Source organism: Rhinoderma darwinii, chromosome 9 (assembly GCF_050947455.1).
Source record: "Rhinoderma darwinii isolate aRhiDar2 chromosome 9, aRhiDar2.hap1, whole genome shotgun sequence".
Taxonomy (NCBI): Eukaryota; Metazoa; Chordata; class Amphibia; order Anura; family Rhinodermatidae; genus Rhinoderma; species Rhinoderma darwinii.
The window spans coordinates 81,873,386-81,899,446 of NC_134695.1; the positions used below are offsets into that span (position 1 = coordinate 81,873,386).

General features: G+C 45.3%; 1 protein-coding gene across 3 annotated transcripts in view; it reads left to right on the plus strand.

Moving 5' to 3' along the window:
• BANP (BTG3 associated nuclear protein) overlaps positions 1 to 26,061 on the plus strand; it is a 343,815-nt gene that overhangs the window by 30,001 nt on the left and 287,753 nt on the right. For 2 of the 3 annotated variants that reach the window (XM_075838329.1, XM_075838331.1), the window contains exon 1: positions 21,228 to 21,355. The gene's annotated coding sequence lies outside the window, so the exon portion shown is untranslated. Of the gene's footprint in view, positions 1 to 19,044; positions 19,152 to 21,227; positions 21,356 to 26,061 lie in introns of those variants that run through there. The other variant, XM_075838330.1, reaches the window with a different exon arrangement.

Consider the following 26,061-nt stretch of genomic DNA (forward strand, 5'->3'; position numbering starts at 1 on the left):
AGTATTATAGTAGTTATATTCTTGTATATAGGGTCAGTATTATAGTAGTTATATTCTTGTATATAGGGAGCAGTATTATAGTAGTTATATTCTTGTATATAGGGGCAGTATTATAGTAGTTATATTCTTGTATATAGGGGGCAGTATTATAGTAGTTATATTCTTGTATATAGGAGCAGTATTATAGTAGTTATATTCTTGTATATAGGGAGCAGTATTATAGTAGTTATATTCTTGTATATAGGGGGCAGTATTATAGTAGTTATATTCTTGTATATAGAGGGCAGTATTAGAGTAGTTATATTCTTGTATATAGGGGCAGTATTATAGTAGTTATATTCTTGTATATAGAGGGCAGTATTATAGTAGTTATATTCTTGTATATAGGAGCAGTATTATAGTAGTTATATTCTTGTATGTAGGGGCAGTATTATAGTAGTTATATTCTTGTATATAGGAGGCAGTATTATAGTAGTTATATTCTTGTATATAGGAGGCAGTATTATAGTAGTTATATTCTTGTATATGGGGTCAGTATTATAGTAGTTATATTCTTGTATGTAGGAGGCAGTATTATAGTAGTTATATTCTTGTATATAGGAGCAGTATTATAATAGTTATATTCTTGTATATAGGGGGCAGTATTATAGTAGTTATATTCTTGTACATAGGGGGCAGTATTAAGTAGTTATATTCTTGTATATAGGAGCAGTATTATAGTAGTTATATTCTTGTATATAGGTGGCAGTATTATAGTAGTTATATTCTTGTATATAGGGGGCAGTATTATAGTAGTTATATTCTTGTATATAGGGGGCAGTATTATAGTAGTTATATTCTTGTATATAGGAGCAGTATTATAGTAGTTATATTCTTGTATATAGGGGCAGTATTATAGTAGTTATATTCTTGTATATAGGGGCAGTGTTATAGTAGTTATATTCTTGTATATAGGAGCAGTATTATAGTAGTTATATTCTTGTATATAGGGGTAGTATTATAGTAGTTATATTCTTGTATATAGGGAAAGGTATTATAGTAGTTATATTCTTGTATATAGGGAAAGGTATTATAGTAGTTATATTCTTGTATATATGACCAGTATTATAGTAGTTATATTCTTGTATATAGGAGCAGTATTATAGTAGTTATATTCTTGTATATAGGAGCAGTATTATAGTAGTTATATTCTTGTATATAGGAGGCAGTATTATAGTAGTTATATTCTTGTATATAGGAGGCAGTATTATAGTAGTTATATACTTGTATATAGGGGGCTGTATTATAGTAGTTATATTCTTGTATATAGGGAGAAGTATTAGGCTGGGTTCACACGTGGCGGAATTTCACTTAAATTCCGCTGCGGACACTCCGCAGCGTTAATCCGCAGCGGAGCCGTTTCTCCATTGCCTTCCACTTCTATTTAGAAGTGTTCGTTTAGACGAGGCGTAAAGTTCCGCTGCGGAGCATAGGCTGCGGAGCGGAATTTGGTGTCCGCAGCATGCTCTGTCTGTTGCGGAGCAGTGGCGGACTCATGGCGGAATTTCTCCATTGACTTCAATGGAGATTCTAAGTTCCGCAATGAAGTCCGCAGCTGTCATGCACATGTTATGTGTGCTGCGGATGCGTCTTGCTTTTTTGCCATGACATTTCTTCATTCTGGCTGGACCCATGTATTTCTAGGTCTACAGCCAGACTGAGGAAGTCAATGGGGCTCCCGTAATGACGGGAGCGTTGCTAGGAGACGTCAGTAAATAGTCACTGTCCAGGGTGCTGAAAGAGTTAAGCGATCGGCAGTAACTGTTTCTGCACCCTGGACAGTGACTACGATCTCAATATACAGCAACCTGTCAAAAAATAGAAGTTCATACTTACCGAGAACTCCCTGCTTCTGTCTCCAGTCCGGCCTCCCAGGATGACGTTTCAGTCTAAGTGACGGCTGCAGCCAATCACAGGCCAATAACAGGCTGCAGCGGTCACATGGACTGCCGCGTCATCCAGGGAGGTCGGGCTGGATGCCGAAGGAGGGACGCGTCACCAAGACAACGGCCGGTAAGTATGAATTTCTTTGACTTTCACAAGGGAAAGTGCTGTCCCTTCTCTCTATCCTGCACTGATAGGGAGAAGGGAAGTACTTTTACCGCAGTCCGCAGCAGCTAGTCCGCATCAATTTACTGCACATTTTGTGCAGATCCGCAGCAGAATCTGCAACGCAGATTCTGTGCGGCATTGATGCGGAAAGTTGCGGAGGAAATCCGCCACGTGTGGCCATGCCCTAATAGTAGTTATATTCTTGTATATATAGGGGGCAGTATTATAGTAGTTATATTCTTGTATATAGGGGCAGTATTATAGTAGTTATATTCTTGTATATAGGGGCAGTATTATAGTAGTTATATTCTTGTATATAGGAGGCAGTATTATAGTAGTTATATTCTTGTATATAGGAGCAGTATTATAGTAGTTATATTCTTGTATATAGGGGCAGTATTATAGTAGTTATATTCTTGTATATAGGAGCAGTATTATAGTAGTTATATTCTTGTATATAGGAGGTAGTATTATAGTAGTTATATTCTTGTATATAGGGGCAGTATTATAGTAGTTATATTCTTGTATATAGGGGCAGTATTATAGTAGTTATATTCTTGTATATAGGGGGCAGTATTATAGTAGTTATATTCTTGTATATAGAGGCAGTATTATAGTAGTTATATTCTTGTATATAGGAGCAGTATTATAGTAGTTATATTCTTGTATATAGGGGGCAGTATTATAGTAGTTATATTCTTGTATATAGGGGGCAGTATTATAGTAGTTATATTCTTGTATATAGGGGGCAGTATTATAGTAGTTATATTCTTGTATATAGGGGCAGTATTATAGTAGTTATTTTCTTGTATATAGGGGGCAGTATTATAGTAGTTATATTCTTGTATATAGTGGGCAGTATTATAGTAGTTATATTCTTGTATATAGGGGCAGTATTATAGTAGTTATATTCTTGCATATAGGAGCAGTATTATAGTAGTTATATTCTTGTATATAGGGGGCAGTATTATAGTAGTTATATTCTTGTATATAGGGGGCAGTATTATAGTAGTTATATTCTTGTATATAGGGGGCAGTATTATAGTAGTTATATTCTTGTATATAGGACAGTATTATAGTAGTTATATTCTTGTATATAGGGGCAGTATTATAGTAGTTATATTCTTGTATATAGGGGCAGTATTATAGTAGTTATATTCTTGTATATAGGGTCAGTCTTATCGTAGTTATATTCTTGTATATAGGGTCAGTATTATAAATCCACGTTAGAATTGCAGCCCCATTCATTTCTATGGGGCCATGCACACGACCGTGGTTTTCACGGTCCGTGCATGGCCCGGGAGCCTGGACCGCAGAAAGAACGGACATGTCTTATTACGGCCGTGTTCTCTGGTCCAGGCTCATTGAAAATAATGGCCGCGGCCATGTGCATGGCCCGCGATTTGCGGGCGACTTGCGGCTGACAGTCAACTGCCAGCCGACCCGAAAATCACGGCCGTGCACATGGCTACGGTCTTCTGCATGAGGCCTAACTGTTTAAATGTTTCTCATATCAATAAAACTTTGGTGTCGTAATTCTGTGTTTGGTGCCCAAGGCAGAAATGGAGAGCTAGTTATGCCAGTGTGCATGTAAACATCATCACCTGGGCAGTGCTACGCAATCCTCAGCTACCTGGGTGATTTGGGATATGTTTTAGCAATTATTTTAAAGGGCGCCTCCAGCCAAAACCTCGCCTGTGCTTCTGGATTCCTATGTACAGTCACTGTGTGCAGGCTCTCCCTCCTGTGCAGTCACTGTGGGCCGTCTCTTCCTCCTGTGCAGTCTCTTCCTCCTGTGCAGTCTCTTCCTCCTGTGCAGTCTCTTCCTCCAGTGCAGTCTCTTCCTCCAGTGTAGTCTCTTCCTCCAGTGCAGTCTCTTCCTCCTGTGCAGTCTCTTCCTCCAGTGCAGTCTCTTCCTCCTGTGCAGTCACTGTGTGCAGTCTCTCCCTCCTTTGCAGTCACTGTGTGCAGTCTCTTCCTCCTGTGCAGTCACTGTGTGCAGTCTCTTTCCTCCTGTGCAGTCACTGTGTGCAGTCTCTTTCCTCCTGTGCAGTCACTGTGTGCAGTCTCTTCCTCCTGTGCAGTCACTGTGTGCAGTCTCTTTCCTCCTGTGCAGTCACTGTGTGCAGTCTCTTTCCTCCTGTGCAGTCACTGTGTGCAGTCTCTTTCCTCCTGTGCAGTCACTGTGTGCAGTCTCTTTCCTCCTGTGCAGTCACTGTGTGCAGTCTCTTCCTCCTGTGCAGTCACTGTGTGCAGTCTCTTTCCTCCTGTGCAGTCACTGTGTGCAGTCTCTTTCCTCCTGTGCAGTCACTGTGTGCAGTCTCTTCCTCCTGTGCTGTCACTGTGAGCAGTCTCTTTCCTCCTGTGCAGTCACTGTGTGCAGTCTCTTCCTCCTTTGCAGTCACTGTGTGCAGTCTCTTCCTCCTGTGCAGTCACTGTGTGCAGTCTCTTTCCTCCTGTGCAGTCACTGTGTGCAGTCTCTTTCCTCCTGTGCAGTCACTGTGTGCAGTCTCTTTCCTCCTGTGCAGTCACTGTGTGCAGTCTCTTTCCTCCTGTGCAGTCACTGTGTGCAGTCTCTTCCTCCTGTGCTGTCACTGTGAGCAGTCTCTTTCCTCCTGTGCAGTCACTGTGTGCAGTCTCTTTCCTCCTGTGCTGTCACTGTGTGCAGTCTCTTTCCTCCGGTGCAGTCACTGTGTGCAGTCTCTTTCCTCCTGTGCAGTCACTGTGTGCAGTCTCTTCCTCCTGTGCAGTCTCTTCCTCCAGTGCAGTCTCTTCCTCCTGTGCAGTCACTGTGTGCAGTCTCTTCCTCCTGTGCAGTCACTGTGTGCAGTCTCTTCCTCCTGTGCAGTCACTGTGTGCAGTCTCTTCCTCCTGTGCTGTCACTGTGAGCAGTCTCTTTCCTCCTGTGCAGTCACTGTGTGCAGTCTCTTTCCTCCTGTGCAGTCACTGTGTGCAGTCTCTTTCCTCCTGTGCAGTCTCTTCCTCCTGTGCTGTCACTGTGAGCAGTCTCTTTCCTCCTGTGCAGTCACTGTGTGCAGTCTCTTTCCTCCTGTGCTGTCACTGTGTGCAGTCTCTTTCCTCCTGTGCAGTCACTGTGTGCAGTCTCTTTCCTCCTGTGCAGTCACTGTGTGCAGTCTCTTCCTCCTGTGCAGTCTCTTCCTCCAGTGCAGTCTCTTCCTCCTGTGCACTCACTGTGTGCAGTCTCTTCCTCCTGTGCAGTCACTGTGTGCAGTCTCTTCCTCCTGTGCAGTCACTGTGTGCAGTCTCTTCCTCCTGTGCAGTCACTGTGTGCAGTCTCTTCCTCCTGTGCAGTCACTATGTGCAGTCTCTTTCCTCCTGTGCAGTCACTGTGTGCAGTCTCTTTCCTCCTGTGCAGTCACTGTGTGCAGTCTCTTTGCTCCTGTGCAGTCACTGTGTGCAGTCTCTTTCTCCTTTGCAGTCAGTGTGAAGTCTCTTTCCTCCTGTGCTGTCACTGTGTGCAGTCTCTTCCTCCTGTGCAGTCACTGTGAGCAGTCTCTTTCCTCCTGTTCAGTCACTGTGTGCAGTCTCTTTCTCCTTTGCAGTCACTTTGTGCAGTCTCTTCCTCCTGTGCAGTCACTGTGTGCAGTCTCTTTCCTCCTGTGCTGTCACTGTGTGCAGTCTCTTTCCTCCTGTGCAGTCACTGTGTGCAGTCTCTTTCCTCCTGTGCAGTCACTGTGTGCAGTCTCTTCCTCCTGTGCAGTCACTGTGTACACTCTTGTAAGTTCAGCTGTTTGTGCTCCAGAGTAGCTGCCTGTATGACAGGCTCCATTGTCAGCCATATTAGGTCTCATTTGGCTGCTTTTTCTGTCACCCAGTCACATAGAGAATCTTGCCCTCTTTCAGCTCTCCCTGGCAGTCAATTAAAGTTAGACATATGTCCCTCTCCCATCCCTCTCACTGTGCAGACATACTTGATTGGATCGCTGGCTGTAGAGTAGTAACCAATGGTTTTCTTCACGCTTACTTATAGCCTGTAAGGTTAAATGGCCAATAGGAAAAGTGAAGAACGACAAGTGAGGGTATGTTCACACGCAGGGGCGTAGCTAAAGGCTCATGGGCCCGGGTGCAATAATTCAGCTTGGGCCCCCCTACCACTCCCCAACACCACCATCATCAGACCCCTGCGCGCGCCTATGCCCAAACGCCTTGCCCAACAGCCCCCATAGTATAATGCCCCCACACAGTATAATGCCCCCACACAGTATAATGCTCCCATAGCTGCCCCCACACAGTATAATGCCCCCATAACGTATAATTCCCCCCCCCCATAACAGCCCCATACCGTATAATGCTCCCCATACAGTATAATGCCCCCCATCTTATCAGCCCCCATACAGTATAAGGCCCCCCATCTTATCAGCCCCCATACAGTATAATGCCCCCATATGTGCATAATAGAAAAATAGCATAATTACTTACCTATCCCCGTTCCCACGTCGGGTGGAGGATCCTTCGCCTCCTCCGGTGTCTGCTATGAGTGACTCAGCGCAGGCAGGTGCGATGATGTCGCTACATCCCGGCTGCCTGCGTCGAGCCGCTCAGGGCACAGGGAATGCTGGATCAAGGAGATGTCAGCTCCTTGCTCCAGCATTGATTGGAACCGGGACCTTAGCAGCTCCGTGTGTTATCAGCGTATGAAGCGTGGCTGCGTGATTTTCGCGCAGCCGCCATCATTATGACACTCCGTTTGGATGTTTTTATTCATCCTTTACAGTGCTGTTGCACGAATCTCGCTTGTCCCATGGAAGTGCTTCTGTGTGACATGCGTGGTTTTCACGCACCCATTGACTTCAATGGGTGCGTGATGCGCGAACAGCGCACAAATATAGGACATGTCGTGCGTTTCACACAGTGGACATACGCTGCGTGAAAATCATGCACCTGTCTGCACGGCCCCATAGACTAATATAGGTCCCTGCGACGCGCGTGAAAATCACGCGCGTATGCACGGATGTATAACACGCTCGTGTAAATGAGCCCTGAATATGAGGAACATGGAGGTTAAATTCATCATGGCAACTCTTGCCCCACAATAAGTGATAGAAAGCAGTTTTTATTTTATGTTTTTACAGCGCACACATCATAAATGATGCAAAAAACATGTTGTGCAGGTTATTACGGCCGCGCCAATACTGAATGTGTGTATGTTTTATGTATTGAGACTTATTTTAATGTTTATTGTAAAAAAGGTGTATGTGTATTTTTTTTATTTAACATTACTTTGTTTTTACTTTATTTTTAAACTTGAATGTACTGACATATATCTATATACTGATAGTACACAGGCAGTTGTTAGGACATACCTCAGTTTGCCCTAACAACTGGAAATATGGTAGGACCGCCCTGGGGTCCTTCAATAGACCTTGGGCTGTCTGCCCATATATGGTATGGCCCTCGATCGCGTCACAGAAATTCCCTGTGACACGATCCAGGGGCATCCCCCCTTCTCATTTTCCCCTGAATGCTGCAGTCAGCTATGATCGCAGCATTCACGGGAATAACGGCGGAGATGAGCGGTTTCTCTGATCTCCGCCGTTATAGAGCGGGGATGCGGTTGTGTAATACAGCCATTGCCCCGCTCCTGACAGGAAGTGCGCGCGCGGTCAGCATGAGGTGATGCGGCCGCCGCTGCACTATTGAGCGGCGGTTCAGGCACTGAGGACAGAACATGGGGGTGTTTTGTAGCGCGCCCGCCATGTTCTGTCTTCAGTGCCGCAGATCATTAGTGCAGCGGCGGCCGCATCGCATCATCCTGACAGCGCGCACATGTCAGGACTCAGGAGCGGGGCAGTGACTGTATTACACAGCCGCAGCCCCGCTCTCATACAGTCATGTGTTACTATACTGTATTGTGTTGGATTGTGCAGTTTGCGGTGGAGAGAGGAGGGGGAGCTATGATTTAACGCCCCCCCCTCTCCACCGCAAACAGCACAATACAACACAATACATTACAAGATATTACATTACAACACATTACATTCCAGACTGCAGCTCACCTGGAGTCCTCCGCACCGACTCTTCCATTCCACTGCCTGGAAGCCGTGTCACGTGACAACACGGTCACATGGTACACTAAGTGTACCATGTGACCGTAACCAGGAAGTGCCGGCTTCACAGCACAGAAGATTTCTTTAGGAAGCATGCTGTATGGCAACGGGGGCCCGTGGGCCCCCCAGGCTTAGGGGCCCGGTCGCAAGGGCGACCGCTGCGACCCCTCTAGCTACGCCACTGTTCACGCGCAGTAGCAAAATACGTCTGAAAATACTGAGCTGTTTTCAGGCGAAAACAGCTCCTGATTTTCAGACCTTTTTGTAGAAACTCGCGTTTTCCGCGGCGTATTTTACGGACGTTATTGGAGCTATTTTTCAATGGAGTCAATGAAAAACGGCTCCAAAAAGTTACATGCACTTCATTTTCGCGGGCGTCTTTTTACGCGCCGTATTTTGACAGCGACGCGTAAAATAACACCTCGTGGTAACAGAACACTGTAAAACCCATTGAAAGCAATGGGCAGATGTTTGTAGGCGTAATGGAGCCGTTTTTTCAGGCGTAATTCGAGGCGTAAAATGCCCGAATTATGTCTGAAAACAGGGTGTGTTAACATACCCTAAAAATCAATGAGTCAATACCTATATAAATCCAAGCCAAAAAAAAGCACAATAAAGGTCTATATATATCAGCAATTGAACAAAATAGCCATAAACATATATATAGATCTATCCGTCCAGAGATCAAACAATACAAACAGTACACGATCTTGTGCCATACAAAAATCAGAGACTTTATTGAAAGACGTCATAAAAACAAGTTGGCCAATCAGAGGACCTAAAATGACACACAATAAAACACAACAATGCGGTAGTAAGGGAATATACAATAAATATAATAAAGTTACAAAGTCTTCATATAGAGCAGAGCAAAGCATAAACGCCTTGCCAATGAAACACACGTATAGATGCAACCACACTATAGGGGTGATCTAGGGTGGTGGTTTTGTGGTATAGGAGAACATCATGCAAGACATGGGTTGGTATTGGATTTTGGCCCTGGCTTGGGGTCTCCTCTCTATATAGCTGTATCCTCCTGTTAGGGGTTATATATTTGATCATTAGTTGGTCTTGGAGTATGGATACAACTGTTGCATTTATGCTTTGCTCTGCTCTATTTGAACACTTTGTAACTTTATTATATTTATTGTATATTCCCTCACTACCGCATTGTTATGTTTTATTGTGTGTCATTTTAGGTCCTCTGATGGCCAGCTTGTTTTTATGACGTCTTTCAATAAAGTTTCTGATTTTTGTATGGCACAAGATCGTGTACTGTTGGTTATTGTTTGATCTCTGGACAGATAGATCTATATATATGTTTATGGGTATTTTGTTAAAATCAATGCGTGTCAGTGTAGTGTAAGGATGTAATGATCTCTTAGGGTATATTCACACTCAGCAGATTTGTTGCAGAATTTTCTGTGACCGTCCCATACATCTAAATCGGGCTTATAGAAATCCCTGCATCTGCCTAGATCGGACTTGTATTTCCAGCACATCCCACAGATGATTGATTGGATTGAGACCTGGAGTATTTGGTGACATCACCTTGTACTAGTGGGGTTGTTTTTTTTGTTTGTTTTTTTCAAAAGTGGCTTTTTTTCCTTCCTTTCCAAATTGCAAGAAAAAAAAATCCAAAACAGATGCAGCGTGTGAACCCAGCTGTCACGATCTGTGGGTATGTGGACCCACTGGGCTGTACCGCCGTAGCGGGATAGCAGCTGGCCAAACAGTGTACCAAGTCCGAGCAAGGGTACCTGTGGTAGTACAGACAGTAGCAATGGCTAGGCTCAGATGGGACCTTGGCAGCAGACACTAGGCGTGGTGTAACACAACACGACTCCAACTCTATTAAGGCACAGGAACAAGGTAGCACGGGATACAGGTAGCAGGAACAGGGAAACACTAAGGGACTATTTGCTAGACTGACACGGGAAAACACAACAATGCTCATGCAATGGGTGAAGCGGCAGGGCCCTTCTTAAAGTCCAGTGTGATTAGACAATTCTAAACATGTGTGCGCTGGCCCTTTAAGGTCGTGACGAAGGTCTCGCGCGTGTACCCTAGTGGTCACTGAAGGCCAGAACGGCCGCATGTGCTGGCATCTCCGGGAGCGAAGGCGTCGGCAGGATGAGAGGAGTTTGCGGTCTGTGGCCACGGACGTTACACCAGCCTTAGAGCCTATTCACAATTTATGACCATATTGTGGTTTTTGCTGCGCAAAAAGACCGCAACTTATGAATAGAACCTATAAAAACATGAACTCGTTTGCCTGGCTTCCTGAGCGATGTCTTGAATTACAAGGTCATTTTATATACTTTTCTATGTCTATGCCTGTCCATTAATCCAGAATCTAAAATAATCTGGCACCTATCTGGTCCCATTGAATGTCATACATGAAACTGAATACATAGAAATGAATACTTATTGGAGAAAAAATATATAAATGGATGAAGACTAGTCTAGGTTTGCTCTGAAGGACGGCGTGTTCATGAAGCGGCCGGTTATCTTTTAATTTCGGGGCATTGGATTTGTTTTTGATTGCAGCAGAGCGGGAACACGGGCGATTACACAATGGGGTTAGAACATAAAAAGTTTGATTCCAGGACAAGAAACAAAGGGTCACCTGCTGCCAGTGTAACGCTGTGACCTGCTGTGTATGGTATTATTACACATGTTATATAGTAACACATAGAGCCGGCCATAGACAGGACACCACGGGATGATGGCATATATTATGTTACTAGATATCTGCAAAGACAGGAATAATTCAAGAGAAAAACAGAAATGGAATGGAATTATTTGCGGTTCGCTCCCATACCCCCCATTAGTGAGACCTGTGCAGACATTTTACATTATAAATGGAGTGACTCATTAGGACATATTGATGTGATAGAGGGGAACCCCTCCTCTCTATGAATCAGATTGGTGAGCCACTCACAAACAGTAGCTCGCCCTCGAGCGGACCGTCCGTGCATTATATAATTGGGCATTTGTTTGGATGACCGCATGTAATATTGCATTTCCCCTGCAGGGGCCGCTGCAATGGGAATGTGTGGCCAAAGTGTAAAGAAACCTTCTTGATTGCATCCAGAGTCTGAAAACCCATCCTGATCACATCCAAACTCTTCTCTTGTAATTAGTGTCAGCCTCTGGATGTATATAAGGATGTTTCCATTCACTGACAGAAAACACATATTTTGAAAATGGTTAGGAATTAAAACATAAAGTATATTAGAAAGTTGCAAAACTTTTCAAGACACAGTCATTCTGGTGGAAGTTCCATCAGCAGAACTTTGCTATTCAGAGGGGTCAAAGGGGAGCCTGAAAGAGTACTGTGACCCCCTTCATTTTAGCGATCAGTAGGGGGGGGGTCCCTACTTACTCATTACCTGAAGATGCCTAAAAGTGACCTTCATCTTAAGGTCCAGACCTGTAACAGTAGATATAATTACAAGGAGTCTGTCCCCAGAATGTCCGTATTAAACTAGTACCAGGGTATTGTGGAGGAGACCGACCTGTTTCTAACGTTTATTTTCATTTTCTGCTTACTGCCTCCTTTGTTGAGAAATACGTTTTATTAAGTTTATGCTAATGAGCATTTAGGAGCAACGAGGGCGTCACCATTGCACATAAATGCTCTTATGTCGCTCCCCAGTTCAACCCCCCTCCCTCCCTTCTTAGGGTATGTTCACACGGCTTATTTTTGGCCGTTTTTTCGGGCCGTAAACGGCCTGAAACACGGCCGAGAAAAGTCGGAGGTTGAACGCCACCAAACATCTGCCCATTGATTGCAATGGGAAACGGCTTTCTGTTCCGATGGGCCGTTTTTTACAAACGTTTTTACGTTTTTCAAAACGGGCGTGTAAAAAACGTCCGCGAAAAAGAAGTGCATGTCACTTCTTAGGACCTTTTTGGAGCCCTTTTTCATTGACTCTATTGAAAAACAGCTACAAAAACGGCCGTAAAAAACGGCGCGAAAATCACAGGTGGCTTAAAAAACGTCTGAAAATCAGGAGCTGTTTTCCCTTGAAAACAGCTCCGTATTCTCAAACGTTTGTGAGTTTGTGTGTGCACATACCTTTAGGGTATGTTCACACGGCAGCGTCCGTAACGGCTGAAATTACGGGGATGTTTTCAGGAGGAAACATCCCCGTAATTTCAGCCGTAACGGCATGTGCAGGCGCTTGAACGCCGCGTCCATTACGGACATACTATCTGTAATGCACGCGCGTCCCTGCTCTTCCCTCGGCGCATGCGCACAACGATCTTTCTGCTCGACGTTCTAGTCGGCAGTCTTGCACAAGCGCGAAATAAAGAGCAGGGACGCTGCGCATGCGCAATACTGCCGATTAGAATGTCGAGCAGAAAGATCATAGTGTGCATGAGCCGAGTGAAGAGCAGGGACGGGGCCAGGCATGAACGTGCCGATTGTGCTGCCTGGCCGCTGTCAATCAATGTAAAAAGGGAGGGAGGGGGGTTGAACCGGGGAGCGACATAACAGCATTTATGTGCAATGGTGACGCCCTCGTTGCTCCTAAATGCCCATTAGCATAAACGTAATAAAACGTATTTCTCTACAAAGGAGGCAGTAAGCAGAAAATGAAAATAAACGTTAGAAACAGGTCGGTCTCCTCCACAATACCCTGGTACTAGTTTAATACGGACATTCTGGTGACCGACTCCTTTTAAAGGGTAATTCCACCTAAAATATCCCGTTTTATAATCTGTGTGTGACCATTCATAGACCATCGAGATCCCTGTCTTATCCTCCGCTGTATATTATAAGCAGATATCGTCCACCATCAATCAATCTGTTGCTGATCATCTCTCGTTATCTGTACTCAGCGGCTGGTTAATCTTTATCTAGTGTATCACTGCCGGCCTCGTGATTCCGGAGGAGAATGGAGGATGATGTGCAGCAGCAAACACATGACTGCCCTGCGTAATAGGTGCCCATGTGGCATTCAACCAAGACAAATAATGTGGCACATGGCAAGGACACAGCTGCCCACAAAACAACAAGATACGGGAGATGATGGCCAAAAAATACAATCAGCAGAAAGAAATTTAGTGTCAAAGACCAAACTGTAACATTGTGACGGTTCTTATTCAGCAACACAGATACACAGACGACTCCATTACAGCACGTTATGTGGATATATATATATATATATATACTGCATGTCTTCTAGGTAGCCATTGTGTGTGACTTACTAGTGAAACATAGACACAGTGACATCTCATCCAAACCGTAGCATTGTGCCCAGTGACATATATAATGGGGGGTTACAGAATCAAAGCCTCTCCTACATTGTAGGGATGTCACGATACCAGAATTTGGACTTCGATACCGATACTTCGTTTAGTATTGCGATTTCGATACCAATTTCGATACTTTGCCAATAGTAATAAAAAAAAAAAAGTTCTTCCATTTCTGATGTGAGGCGCGAGGTGTGATGAATTTTGAATGCGCCTCACATTAAGGGCAGATACAGACGGACGTTGCGTTTTTGCGCGCGCAAACAACGCAGCGTTTTGCGCGCACAAAAAACATTTGACAGCTGCGTGTGTCATCCGTGTATGATGCGCGGCTGCGTGATTTTCGCGCAGCCGCCATCATAGAGATGAGGCTAGTCGACGCCCGTCACTGTCCAAGGTGCTGAAAGAGCTAACTGATCGGCAGTAACTCTTTCAGCACCCTCGACAGTGAATGCCGAACACAATATCGAAAAACCTGTTGAAAAAAAAGAAAAAGTTTGTACTTACCGAGAACTTCCCGGCCGTTGCCTTGGTGACGCGTCCTTGGTGACGCGCCTCTCGACATCGGGCCCCACCTCCCTGGATGACGCGCCAGTCCATGTGACCGCTGCAGCCTGTGCTTGGCCTGTGATTGGCTGGAGCTGTCACTTGGACTGAATTGTCATCCCGGGATGTCAGACTGGAGGAAGAAGCCGGGAGTTATCGGTAAGTCAGAACTTCGTTTTTTTTTCTACAGGTTCATGTATATTGGGATCGGAAGTCACTGTCCAGGGTGCTGAAACAGTTTAACTCTTTCAGCACCATGGACAGTGACTATCTCCTGACGTCGCGTACCGATAATTTTTTTGCCGGGTTCGGCCAAAACGAGTTCGGCCGAACCCGGTGAAGTTCGGTTCGCTTGTCCGGCTTCGCTCATCGCAAAGACACTCCGTTTGGATGTTCGGAAACAGAAAAGCACATGGTGCTTTTCTGTTTACATTCATCCTTTTGACAGCTGGTGCGCTGTTTCAGTCGGTTCGCACGGAAGTGCTTCCGTGCAACCTGCGTGGTTTTCACGCACCCATTGACTTCAATGGGTGCGTGATGCGCGAAATACGCAGAGTTATTGAACCTGTCGCGCTTTTTGCGCAGCAGACAAACGCTGCGCAAAAAGCACGGACTGTCTGTACTGCCCCATAGACTTGTATTGGTCCATGCGTGCCGCGTGAAAACCACGCGACCTGCACGGACCGAATACACGCTCGTGTGAATCCCCCCTAATAGTAATTAATCCCATCATGTTTCTCAGTCATAATGGGTTAATATGTAAGGTACATGATGGGGTTAATTACTATTAATGTGAGGCACATGGAGGTTAAATTCATCACACCTCGTGCCTCACATTAATAAGTGATAGAAAGCCGTGTTTATTTCATTTTTTTACAGCGTACAAATCATAAATACCTCAGTATGCCCTAACAACAGGAAATATGGTAGGACAGCCCTGGGGTCCGTCAATGGACCCTGGGCTGTCTGCCCATATATGGTATGGCCCTCAATCGCGTCACAGGAATTCCCTGTGACGCGATCCAGGGGCATCCCCCTTCTCATTTTCTCCTGAATGCTGCAGTCAGCTGTGATCGCAGCATTCAGGGGAATAACGGCGGAGATGAGAGGTTTCTCTGATCTCCGCCGTTATAGAGCGGGGATGCGGCTGTGTAATACAACCATTGCCCCGCTCCTGACAGGAAGTGCGCGCGCGGTCAGCATGAGGAGATCCGGCCGGCGCTGCACTAATGAGCGGCGGTTCAGGCACTGGAGACAGAACATGGGGGTGTTTTGTAGTGCGGCCGCCATGTTCTGTCTTCAGTGCCGCAGATCATTAGTGCAGCGCCGGCCGCATCACCTCATCCTGACCCCGCGCGCACATGTCAGGACTCAGGAACGGGGCTGTGGCTGAATTACACAGCCGCAGCCGCGCTCCCATACAGTCATGTATTACTATACTTAGCTGTGCGGCTGCGCAGCTCAGTATCGAAATACAGGAAATAGCGGTATCGAACCGTTTGGGGATGCACAGTATCGAAACAGTATCGAAGTTTCGATGCACCGTGCATCCCTACTACATTGTCAGTTGCTTTAGGAATTTGGGGATTGTACCCTGGATCCCAGGATACTGACACCATTCAAGGAACGCTCCTCTTCACTGAAGGGTGTCATTGTTACGATGGCAGATGCAGGGAGCTGGAGTTCTTGCTGCCTGGGCCTCTGATATTTGGAGCATGCGGGTATGTTTTGATGAGAAAACGATTGCTCCACGGAAACTGTGAAGATATTGAATGGCGGACCCATGGGTATATGATGCTGCCACGTAGCCTTCACTGGGAAGCAAAATTACTGTAACAAGAGAGTAAGGCCGGGTTCCCACGGGGCGTATACGCTGCGTAAAAATCACGCAGTGTATTCAACCTGGAACCCGCAGTACATTCCATTCTAAAATGTGCACCACATTGTGGTGCGATTTTTCGAATGGAATATCCGCTGCGGAAGGAATCCGTTCATTCTTACCCCTCCCTGCCCCGACATCCGCTCCGGCCTCCATGGATGATGTTTCAGGCCATGTGACACTACAGCCTGTGATTGGCTGCATCGGTCACATTGGATGCAACGTCATCCCAGGAGGCCGGACTGCAGGAAGGAGGGCGTTCTGGGTACGTTTTTTTTTTCCGGAGTTGCGATTTTTGCGGTGTAAACGCTGCGATTATGCTGCAAAAGTCGCAACTCTTGGCTTTCTGTTGTGGGATTTTCATCCACATTGAATTCAATGGGGAAAACCCGCTATGGAAAATCAACAAAAACGCAGCATAAATTGACATGTTACATAGTTACATAGTTTGTACGGTTGAAAAAAGACACATGTCCATCAAGTTCAACCAGGGGATGGGAAAGGGGAAGTAAAAAATTTCTACACATAGCAGTTAATATTTTTTTGTTCTATGAAATGATCTAACCCTTTTTTGCAGCATCTCCTGTCCCTGCTGTGACGGCTCCTGTGTTGTCTCCTGTCCCTGCTGTGACGGCTCCTGTGGTGTCTCCTGTCCCTGCTGTGACGGCTCCTGTGGTGTCTCCTGTCCCTGCTGTGACGGCTCCTGCGGTGTCTCCTGTCCCTGCTGTGACGGCTCCTGTGGTGTCTCCTGTCCCTGCTGTGACGGCTCCTGTGGTGTCTCCTGTCCCTGCTGTGACGGCTCCTGTGGTGTCTCCTGTCCCTGCTGTGACGGCTCCTGCGGTGTCTCCTGTCCCTGCTGTGACGGCTCCTGTGGTGTCTCCTGTCCCTGCTGTGACGGCTCCTGTGGTGTCTCCTGTCCCTGCTGTGACGGCTCCTGCGGTAGGCTATTCCATAGATTCACAGTTCTCACAGTAAAGAAGGCTTGTCGCCTCTGCAGGTTGAACCTTTCTTTTTCCAGACGGAGGGAGCGCCCCCTTGTTTTTTGAGGGGGTTTTACAAGGAACAGGATTTCACCATATTTTTTGTATGCGCCATTCATATATTTATATAAGTTAATCATGTCCCCCCTTAGTCGTCTTTTCTCAAGGCTAAATAGGTTTAGTTCTTTTAATCTTTCCTCATAACTTAGGAATGTAATTAAATTCCACTCCGCAGGTCAATATATTAGGACCTGTTCACACGGAGTATTTTGACGAGCTTTTTGGAGCAGAAACCGCTCTGCAAATCTCGTCAAAAACAGGACGAAACTGCCTCCCATTGATTTCAATGGGAGGTGGGGGCGGTTTTCTCCCGCGAGCGGGAGAAAGAAGGGACATGCCCTGTCTTTGCGCGTTTATGCCTCTGACCTCCCATTGACATCAATGAAATCGCGGCAAACGACGTGCAGGAAGGACAAAATCTGCCTCAAAATCCCAAACGGAATTTTGAGGCAGAGTTTTCCTCCTGCAAAAAACTCAGTGTGAACGAGGCCTTAACGTTTACGCTGTGGTTTTTTTCGGCAGCGTGGGCATGAGATTTACTAAATCTTTATCCACTTTGCTGCTACTGTAAATGCTGCGGAATTTACGCACAGAATTCCGTTGCGGAAATTCCGCAGCTTTTAAGCTACATGGGAACCCGGCCTCAGGGAATTATATGCCATAAACCTCTTACCACTGGGAACCATAAATTTTTACGGAGGAAATTCCCGCTCCCCATTCCTGGTGCAGAAGTGACCACAACAAGGGTACAATGATTTACATAAAACAGGAAAACACAGAATTGAGGGGCCCAGAGTAAAGTATAAAATGTGTCACCGTCTGGTGCTTCTTAATGCCCTCACAACCCTAACCACCTGGGCCTGGAGGACTTGATGCTTGTTTGCCCTCATTATAGGGCCGGAGGGGATCACAGCACAGGGGTACAACCATTTCTACGAGATTTGCAGCCACCCTGGGCAGAGCCCCCTCTGCCCCCTCTATGGTAGGTACGCCCTGGTACACAACTCTTCCATATACAAGCAAGAATCATTCAGATAATAGGGGAGAGCGGCTGCAGGGAATCCCATTCTCATCTCTATCACGAGAATACAGGTAGCAGGAGAGCGGCACATTGATACAGACCCTCTGCTCTGTCCATTGGCAGTATTCTCTACAACTGCTCCTCCCTATTATCTGAATGGCTTATGCTATGTTCACACTGAGTTTTTTTGCAGGCGGAATTTCTGCCTCAAAATTCCGTTTGGAAGTTTGAGGCAGATTTTCCTCTCCCTGCACGCCGATTTTCGCTGCGTTTTTCGCCCGCGGCCATTGAGCGCCATGGGCATAAAACGCAGTGAAATACGCTTTATCTGCCTCCCATTGATGTCAATGGGAGGTCAGAGGCGTAAACGCCCGAAGATAGGGCATGCCCCTCCTTTCTCCCGCGAGACGGTTTTACCGCTCACAGGAAAAAGACACCTCCGCCTCCCATTGAAATCAATGGGAGGCATTTTCGGGCCGTTTTTGACGAGTTTTGCGGCGCGGCTTCCGCGTCAAAAAACTGGTCAAAAACCTCCGTGTGAACATAGCCTTAGAGTTGAAAGGGCAGCAATTCAGTTTAATTAAAATAAATGCCTAGCGCATGGCTTGGATAATAAGTATATATTATAGTGTTAGTGTATATGGACATTATAAAAGGAGGTCCTTCACTTGGGACCCCCCTCTATGAGCCAAAACAGAGAGCGGTTCCCACCTGGAGGACTCGAGCTGTCCTTGTATTACATAGACGTCCATTCATCTGACTAGCCATCATGTAATACTACATTTCACCTGCAGCGCCACGGGGGCTCCAAACTGAGAGTTGTCTCATCAAACAAGGGAATGCCATTCACTAACACACAAGCGAAGATTCATCTGTGGTGAACCTGTGTAGAAACTATATTGACAAAGCAGACCCGGATTACTCAGCAGGGGGCGACACTGAGCACAGGAGACAGTCCCTTCTAGGGTGCAGAGAATATGAAATCTGTGCTGTATCCTAAGGCATGTTGGGAGGGATATTGAGAATAAAACACAGTGATTTAGCCGACCTTTACCCTGAAATTCAGGAATAGTGGCAGGCTTGCTGCATCATCGATGGTTTCATCAGTCGTATTTTGTTCTGCACATTTTATAGGTCGACTGGACTGAAGATGGATCATGATGCATCTTCATCTAAATGGAACGAAAACTCTCATCATGATTGTAAGATATCCCTGGACAAGGAGCCAAAGAACAACACAGGTAAGGAAGACCTGATGCAATGAAGTTAGACTGACCAGGGGTCAGAACTGTTGTCTAGCAGCATTGGGGTTATGGCTTCAAATCCGACCAAGGGCAATATCTGCATTGAGTTTGTATGTTCTCACCGTGTTTGCTTAGTTTCCTCTCGTTATCTCACACACTCCAAAAACATCCTGATAGGGAATTTAGAGTGAACCCCACAGAGGAGAGTGGGTGATTTTTTTTATTACAATCCTGACATCTAGTGGCCACAGCATGTATTACAACTGCCATGAATGTTCTCATTTTTCGTTTTATCAACGATACAAAGTCCCTGCATAAACAAATGTCAAAATCGATCTCATCTATCTATCTATCTCATATCTATCTATCTATCTATCTATCTATCTATCTATCTATCTATCTATCTATCTATCTATCTATCTATCTATCTAATCTGTCAAAAAATAGGCAGCACTCTGTAGTTTTAAAGTGAAAAAATCAAAGGTACTTTATTGCCCAATGTGGGACGTTTCAGCTCTGTCCTCTAGTGTAGGGGTCTCAAACTCGGCAGGGTAAGTGGGCCACATATAGAAAAAATGGGAAGTTGACGGCCGCATTACTTTCAAATTTGATACAATACAAAATTATTGTTAATCGATTAGTTATTTGAACTACTATAACACTATATTACTACATTACTATAATAATACTACATTACTATAATAATACTACATTACTATAATAATACCGCTAGGTTTAAAATTTGAGGGAATTCTCCACAAGCTTATTTCAAGAATCCAGTTTTCCAGTTTAAGTGTCGCTAAAAGCAGTCCGGTGGCTCAGATGGCAGACACACGAATGTCAAGATTGGGCAGCCCCTATTTAGATACTGCCACAGAGTCCTCTCTAGATGCTACCACAGAGTCCTCTGTAGATACTGCCACACACCCACTTGTAGATAATGCCACAGTGCCCTCTGTAGATGCTGCCACAGTGCCCTCCGTAGATGCTGCCACAGTGCCCTCCACAGATGCTGCCATAGGATTCCTCTGCTGTTGGAGCCCCTGATGTCACTTTCCATACACTGTGACGTCAGGGGATCCTACTGGACCGCAATGTGATATCAGGGGCAACCTCAGAGCCGGTGTCCCGGAGCAGAGCACTAGTATAGGCTCTGCGCCGGAAATCTGGGGAAGCCACTGACACAGTGTCCATATATGGACAGTGATGTCAGGGGCTTGCCCAGAGCTGGAGTCCCGGAGCAGAGCCACTTCTAGCACTCTACCTGGGATTCCAGCTCTGCTCCTGACATCACTGGGACTCCTGCTCTGGGAAAGCCCCTGACATCACTGTCGGTGTATGGACAGCGGTCAGAGGCTTCCCCAGAGTCCCGGAGCAGAGCCTATACTAGCGCTCTGCCCGGGACGCCGCTCTGGGGAAAACCCTGACAACACTGTCCCGGAGCAGAGCCTGTACTATTGGCTCTGTGTCCCGCGGGCCGCAGATGACAGCCCCAGGGGCCGCATGTGACCCGCGTGCTTGAGACCCCTCCTCTAGAGGACAGAACTGAAACGTCACACATGGGGCAATAAAGTACCTTTGATTTTTTCACTTTAAAACTACGGAGTGCTGCCCATTTTTTGATTGCTGTATAGTTGGGACTTTGGTCTGTTCCCTAGGGCTTGCACCCAGATTCTATCCGTGCTGCTGGATTTTCTGTTTTTCTATCTATCTATCTATCTATCTATCTATCTATCTATCTATCTATCTATCTATCTATCTATCTATCTATCTATCTATCTCATATCTATCTATCTATCTATCTATCTATCTATCTATCTATCTATCTATCTATCTATCTATCTATCTATCTATCTATCTATCTATCTATCTATCTTTCCTCTCTCTCCTTTTGTCTCTACTTCTTATAGTATAATAACACAAATAGATACATTGTGTGGATAACTTCTGTTATTATGATGATTACTATAATGATCGAAGCGATGTCCCTGCACTGAGGCTCCTGGAGTCGCACTTCCACGTCCTGACCAGCAGGTGGCGTGACCCGCCCAGTGCCGATCCACGCATGCGTCCTCTACCGCAGACCGCGCAGGCGCATTGTGGTTGCCGCGGCAGTGAGGAGGAGAGGAGGCGCTGGATTCTCTCGCGAGGAAGGACGCCATTATCGCCCACAAAACAACACGAGAACTCGCCCCCAAACGGTAACTGGCGACCTGCGGCGGAGCTGTGGGTTCACAGGGCTCCGGGGGCCTCCCTGCCACCCTCTCCGTCTACCCTGAGTCCCCCCGCTATTCACGGGGACCAAGACAGCGGAGAGGAGGGCGGGATAAGAGGCCTGAGGCGGGAGGTGCGGGTTGTGAGGTGAATTATCGCTGCGGCCTGGTGTACTCTCGTCACGGCCTCCTCCGAGCCTGGAATAAGACGTTATTACGGTCACACAGGCGCCCTGACCTGACGCACTGCCCGAATAACAAGCACGGGGCTGTGTACAGTAATATATGAGATGTGTCCCCTCTCTGGGGAAGTTCAGCAGTCGCCCATAGCAACCAATCAGAATCCTGCTCTTAATATTTACAATCACTATGGAAGATGAAAGCAGTGAGCTGATTGGTTACTATGGGTAATAGCGGCCTTCTAGGGCCCCTATAGTAGTTATAGGGGGCAGAGGTGACGGTCACACGCGGGCCCTGGTAGATGGGGGGCCAGGAGCTTCAGGTTACACCTCCGGGTAATACCGCCACTTTCCCAGCATCGGTCTCAATAATTTCTCGCCCGTGAGTCCTCTGTTACACGGCGACATTCATTCACTTTAATAAAAAATTTTTTTCCTTTGCTAAAAAAAACCTTTCGATAAGTCATAGAGACATACCAGAAGTTTTGATCAGTGGGGTGCGGGTGCTGAGACCCCCACATCGCTGAAGCAAAGCTACGAAAGCGCAGTGATCGGGGCTCCCTGTCCGGCTGAAAACGCCTCATGTAGAAAGTCTATGAGCGCGTCCTAAGGCTGGACTCACACGACCGAGTGCAAACAGACGTGAAAAACGGCACCTGTGCGGGACGCGGGTCCCTCAGAGACTTGAGTCTATTACGGGATCTGTGAAAACGGAAGAAAATAGGACGTGTACAAATTTTCCACGAACCCTTCACACGATCCTTTAAAACAACGTTCGTGTGACGGCCATTATTAAACCGGCTGTTACGTGGACGGATACTACGTTCGTCTGAATAAGCCCTAATGCTAAGAGGTTATTCACACAAATGGGATAATCGGCCGCGTGACCGCAGTTTGTTTAACGGCCGTCACACGGCTGCATTAAAATCAATGTATGTCTATGGGGCTATTCACACGTCCGTATTTTTATTTTTAAAGGACGATCTAAACAGTCCGTAAAAAGTAGGACATGCCGTATTTTTGCCCGTTTTCACAGATCCCTGAATAGACTCAAGTCTACGAGGGATCTATGAAATCGGGCACGCTTGGATGCAAATCGGCCGTGAAAATTTTCTTTCACGGTCGATTTGACACCCGTTCGTGTGAATAAGGCTTATCGAGGAGCGCCAATCACAGCCGAAGATGCAGGGTGCTCTGTACCTTGGTTTCAGCAATGTGGGGGTTGCAGCACTCGGACCATCACCGATCAAAACTCCTGATTTGTCTCTATGAGGTATCAAAAGTTTTCTTTAAAGAGGCTGTCACCAGATTTTCAAACCCCTATCTCGTATTGCAGCAGATCGGCGCTGCAATGTAGATTACAGTAATGTTTTGTTTTTTTCAAAAACGAGCATTTTTGGCCAAGTTATGACCATTTTTATATTTATGCAAATGAGCCTTTCTTAAGTACAACTGGGCGTGTTTAAAGTAAAAGTACATCTAGGCGTGTATTATGTGTGTGTGTAACATCTGGGCGTGTATTGTGTGTGTGTAACATCTGGGCGTGTATTGTGTGTGTGTAACATCTGGGCGTGTATTGTGTGTGTGTAACATCTGGGCGTGTATTGTGTGTGTACATCTGGGCGTGTTTTGTGTGTGTAACATCTGGGCGTGTATTGTGTGTGTACATCTGGGCGTGTATTGTGTGTGTAACATCTGGGCGTTTTTACTTGTTTTACTAGCTGGGCGTTGTGAATAGAAGTGTATGATGCTGACGAATCAGCATCATCCACTTCTCTTCGTTACCACCCAGCTTCTGGCAGTGCACAGACACACAGCGTGTTCTCGAGAGATCACGCTGTGACGTCACTTCCTGCCCCAGGTCCTGCATCGTGTCGGACGATCGAGGACACATCGGCACCAGGCGACAGAGGCTACATCGACTTACCTGCAAACGCCGATGCTGCTGCAGAATGAACTGTAGCCTCTGTCGCCTGGTGCCGATGTGTCCTCGCTCGTCCGACACGATGCAGGACCTGGGGCAGGAAGTGACGTCACAGCGTGATCTCTCGAGAACACGCTGTGTATCTGTGCACTGCCAGAAGCTGGGTGGTAACGAAGAGAAGTGGATGATGCTGATTCGTCAGCATCATAGACTTCTATTCACAACGCCCAGCTAGTAAAACAAGTAAAAACGCCCAGATGTTACACACACAATACACGCCCAGATGTTACACACACAATACACACCCAGATGTACACACACAATACACGCCCAGATGGACATAACTTTAAACACGCCCAGTTGTACTTAAGAAAGGCTCATTTGCATAAATATAAAAATGCTCGTTTTAAAAAAAACAAAACACGTTACTGTTATCTACATTGCAGCGCCGATCTGCTGCAATACGAGATAGGGGTTTGAAAATCTGGCGACAGAGCCTCTTTAAGTGCAGTCACTTTTTAACCCATTAAGGACGCAGCCTAGTTTTGGCCTTTAAGGGGTTTTCCAGCTTCTGACAACTGATGACCTATCCCCCGTATCAGAGCCCATTTTTCAAATCGGACATATTTCAATTCATGTGGTAATAACTCTGGAATGCTTATTCCTATCCAAGCGATTCTGAGACTGTTTTCTCATGACACATTGGGCTTTATGTTAGTGGTAAAATTTAGTCTATATATTCAGTGTTTATTTGTGAAAAATAGCAAAATGCAGAGAAAATCTTGAAAAAATAGCATTTTTCTGAATTTTTATTTATCTGCTTGTAAGACAGACGGTTATGCCACCCAAAATAGTTACTAGTTTACATCCCCCATATGTCTACTTTACGTTGGCATCATTTTTTGGACATTCTTTTATTTTTCTAGGACGTTACGAGGCTTAGAACATAAACAGCAATTTCTCATATTTTAAATACAATTCCAAAAGCCTCTTTTTTTTTTTTAGGTACCAGTTCAGTTCTGAGGTGGCTTTGAGGGCCTTATATATTAGAAACCCCCATAAAACACCCCATTTTATAAACTAGACCCCTCAAAGTATTCAAAACAGCATTTAGAAAGTTTATTAACCTTTTAGGTGTTTCACAGGAATTTAAAGCAAAGTAGAGGTGAAATTTACAAATTTTGTTTTTTTTGTAAGAAAATCGTTTTTATTCCATTTTTTTCTGTAAAACAGAAGGTTTTACCAGAGAAACGCTACTCGATGCTTATTGCCTAGATTCTGCAGTTTTTAGAAATATCCCACATGTGGCCCTAGTGTGGTAATGGACTGAAGCAAAGGAGCACCTAGAGGATTTTGAGGCCTCCTTTTTATTAGGCACCATGTCCGGTTTGAAGAGGTCTTGTGGTACCAAAAGTGACCCTGTTTGGCAAACTACACCCCTCAAGGAACTTATTAAGGGGCATTTAGACCCCACAGTTTTTTTGCTGCATTTTGTGGAATTAGGCTGTGCAATTTAAAATCTAATTTTTTCAATAAAACTTAGAAATGTTTAATTTTGACGAGGAATAAAGGAGAAAAAACACCCCTTCATTTGTAAAGCAATTTCTCCCGATTACGGAAATACCCCACATGTGTTCACAAACTGCAGGTTGGACAAACGGCAGAGCTCAGAAAGGCAGGAGCGCTATTTGGCATGTCGATTTTGCTGGATTGGTTTCTGGGAGGTACCAGAACAGGGGAAACCCCTTGAAAGTGACCCCATTTTGCAAACTAGACCCCTTGAGGAATTCATTGTATTTTTCATGTGGTGCGTGCGACTTTATGGTCAGTTTTTAGTTTTTTTTTATTAAATTCTTTTGGACCGTTCACCGAGCACAATAAATGACATATTCACTTTATGCTGCGGGGCGATACCAGATGTTTATAGCTTTTTTTATGTTTTATGGCGTTTGCACAATAAAATGCTTTTTATAAAATATCTTACTTTTTGTATTGCCATATTCTAAGAGCCATAACTTTTTTTTTAGTTTTCCATCAAGAAAGCCGTGTGAGGACTTGTTTTTTGCATAACGAATTGTAGTTTAGATCAGTACCATTTTCAGTTACATGCGACTTTTTGATCTCTTTTTATTCCATTTTTTGGGAGGTGAAGTGACCATAAAAAAATGTGATTTTGGTATGGTTTATTATTATTATTATTATCTTTTATGGTGTTCACCGCGCGGGATAAATAACTCAATACTTTTGTAGTTCTGGCCGTTACGGACAATTTTGTATAGGTTATTTGTTTATTTTTTGTAATAATAAAGAACTGATAAGGGAAAAAGGGGGATTTTTACTTTTATTACTTTTAAACTTTTAATTTTTTATTTTTACACAACTTTTTTTTAAACTTTTTTTATTTTGTCCCACTAGGGGACTTGAAGGCAGGAGGCCCTGATCGCAATTCTAATACACTGCACTACATGCGTAGTGCAGTGTATTAGAGCTGACAGCAAGCATAGTGGGTCCTGACTTTGTCAGGATCCACTAGGCTTCCGTAGATGGCATAGCCGGATGCCATAGCAACCATCACCACCCGCTATCATGTA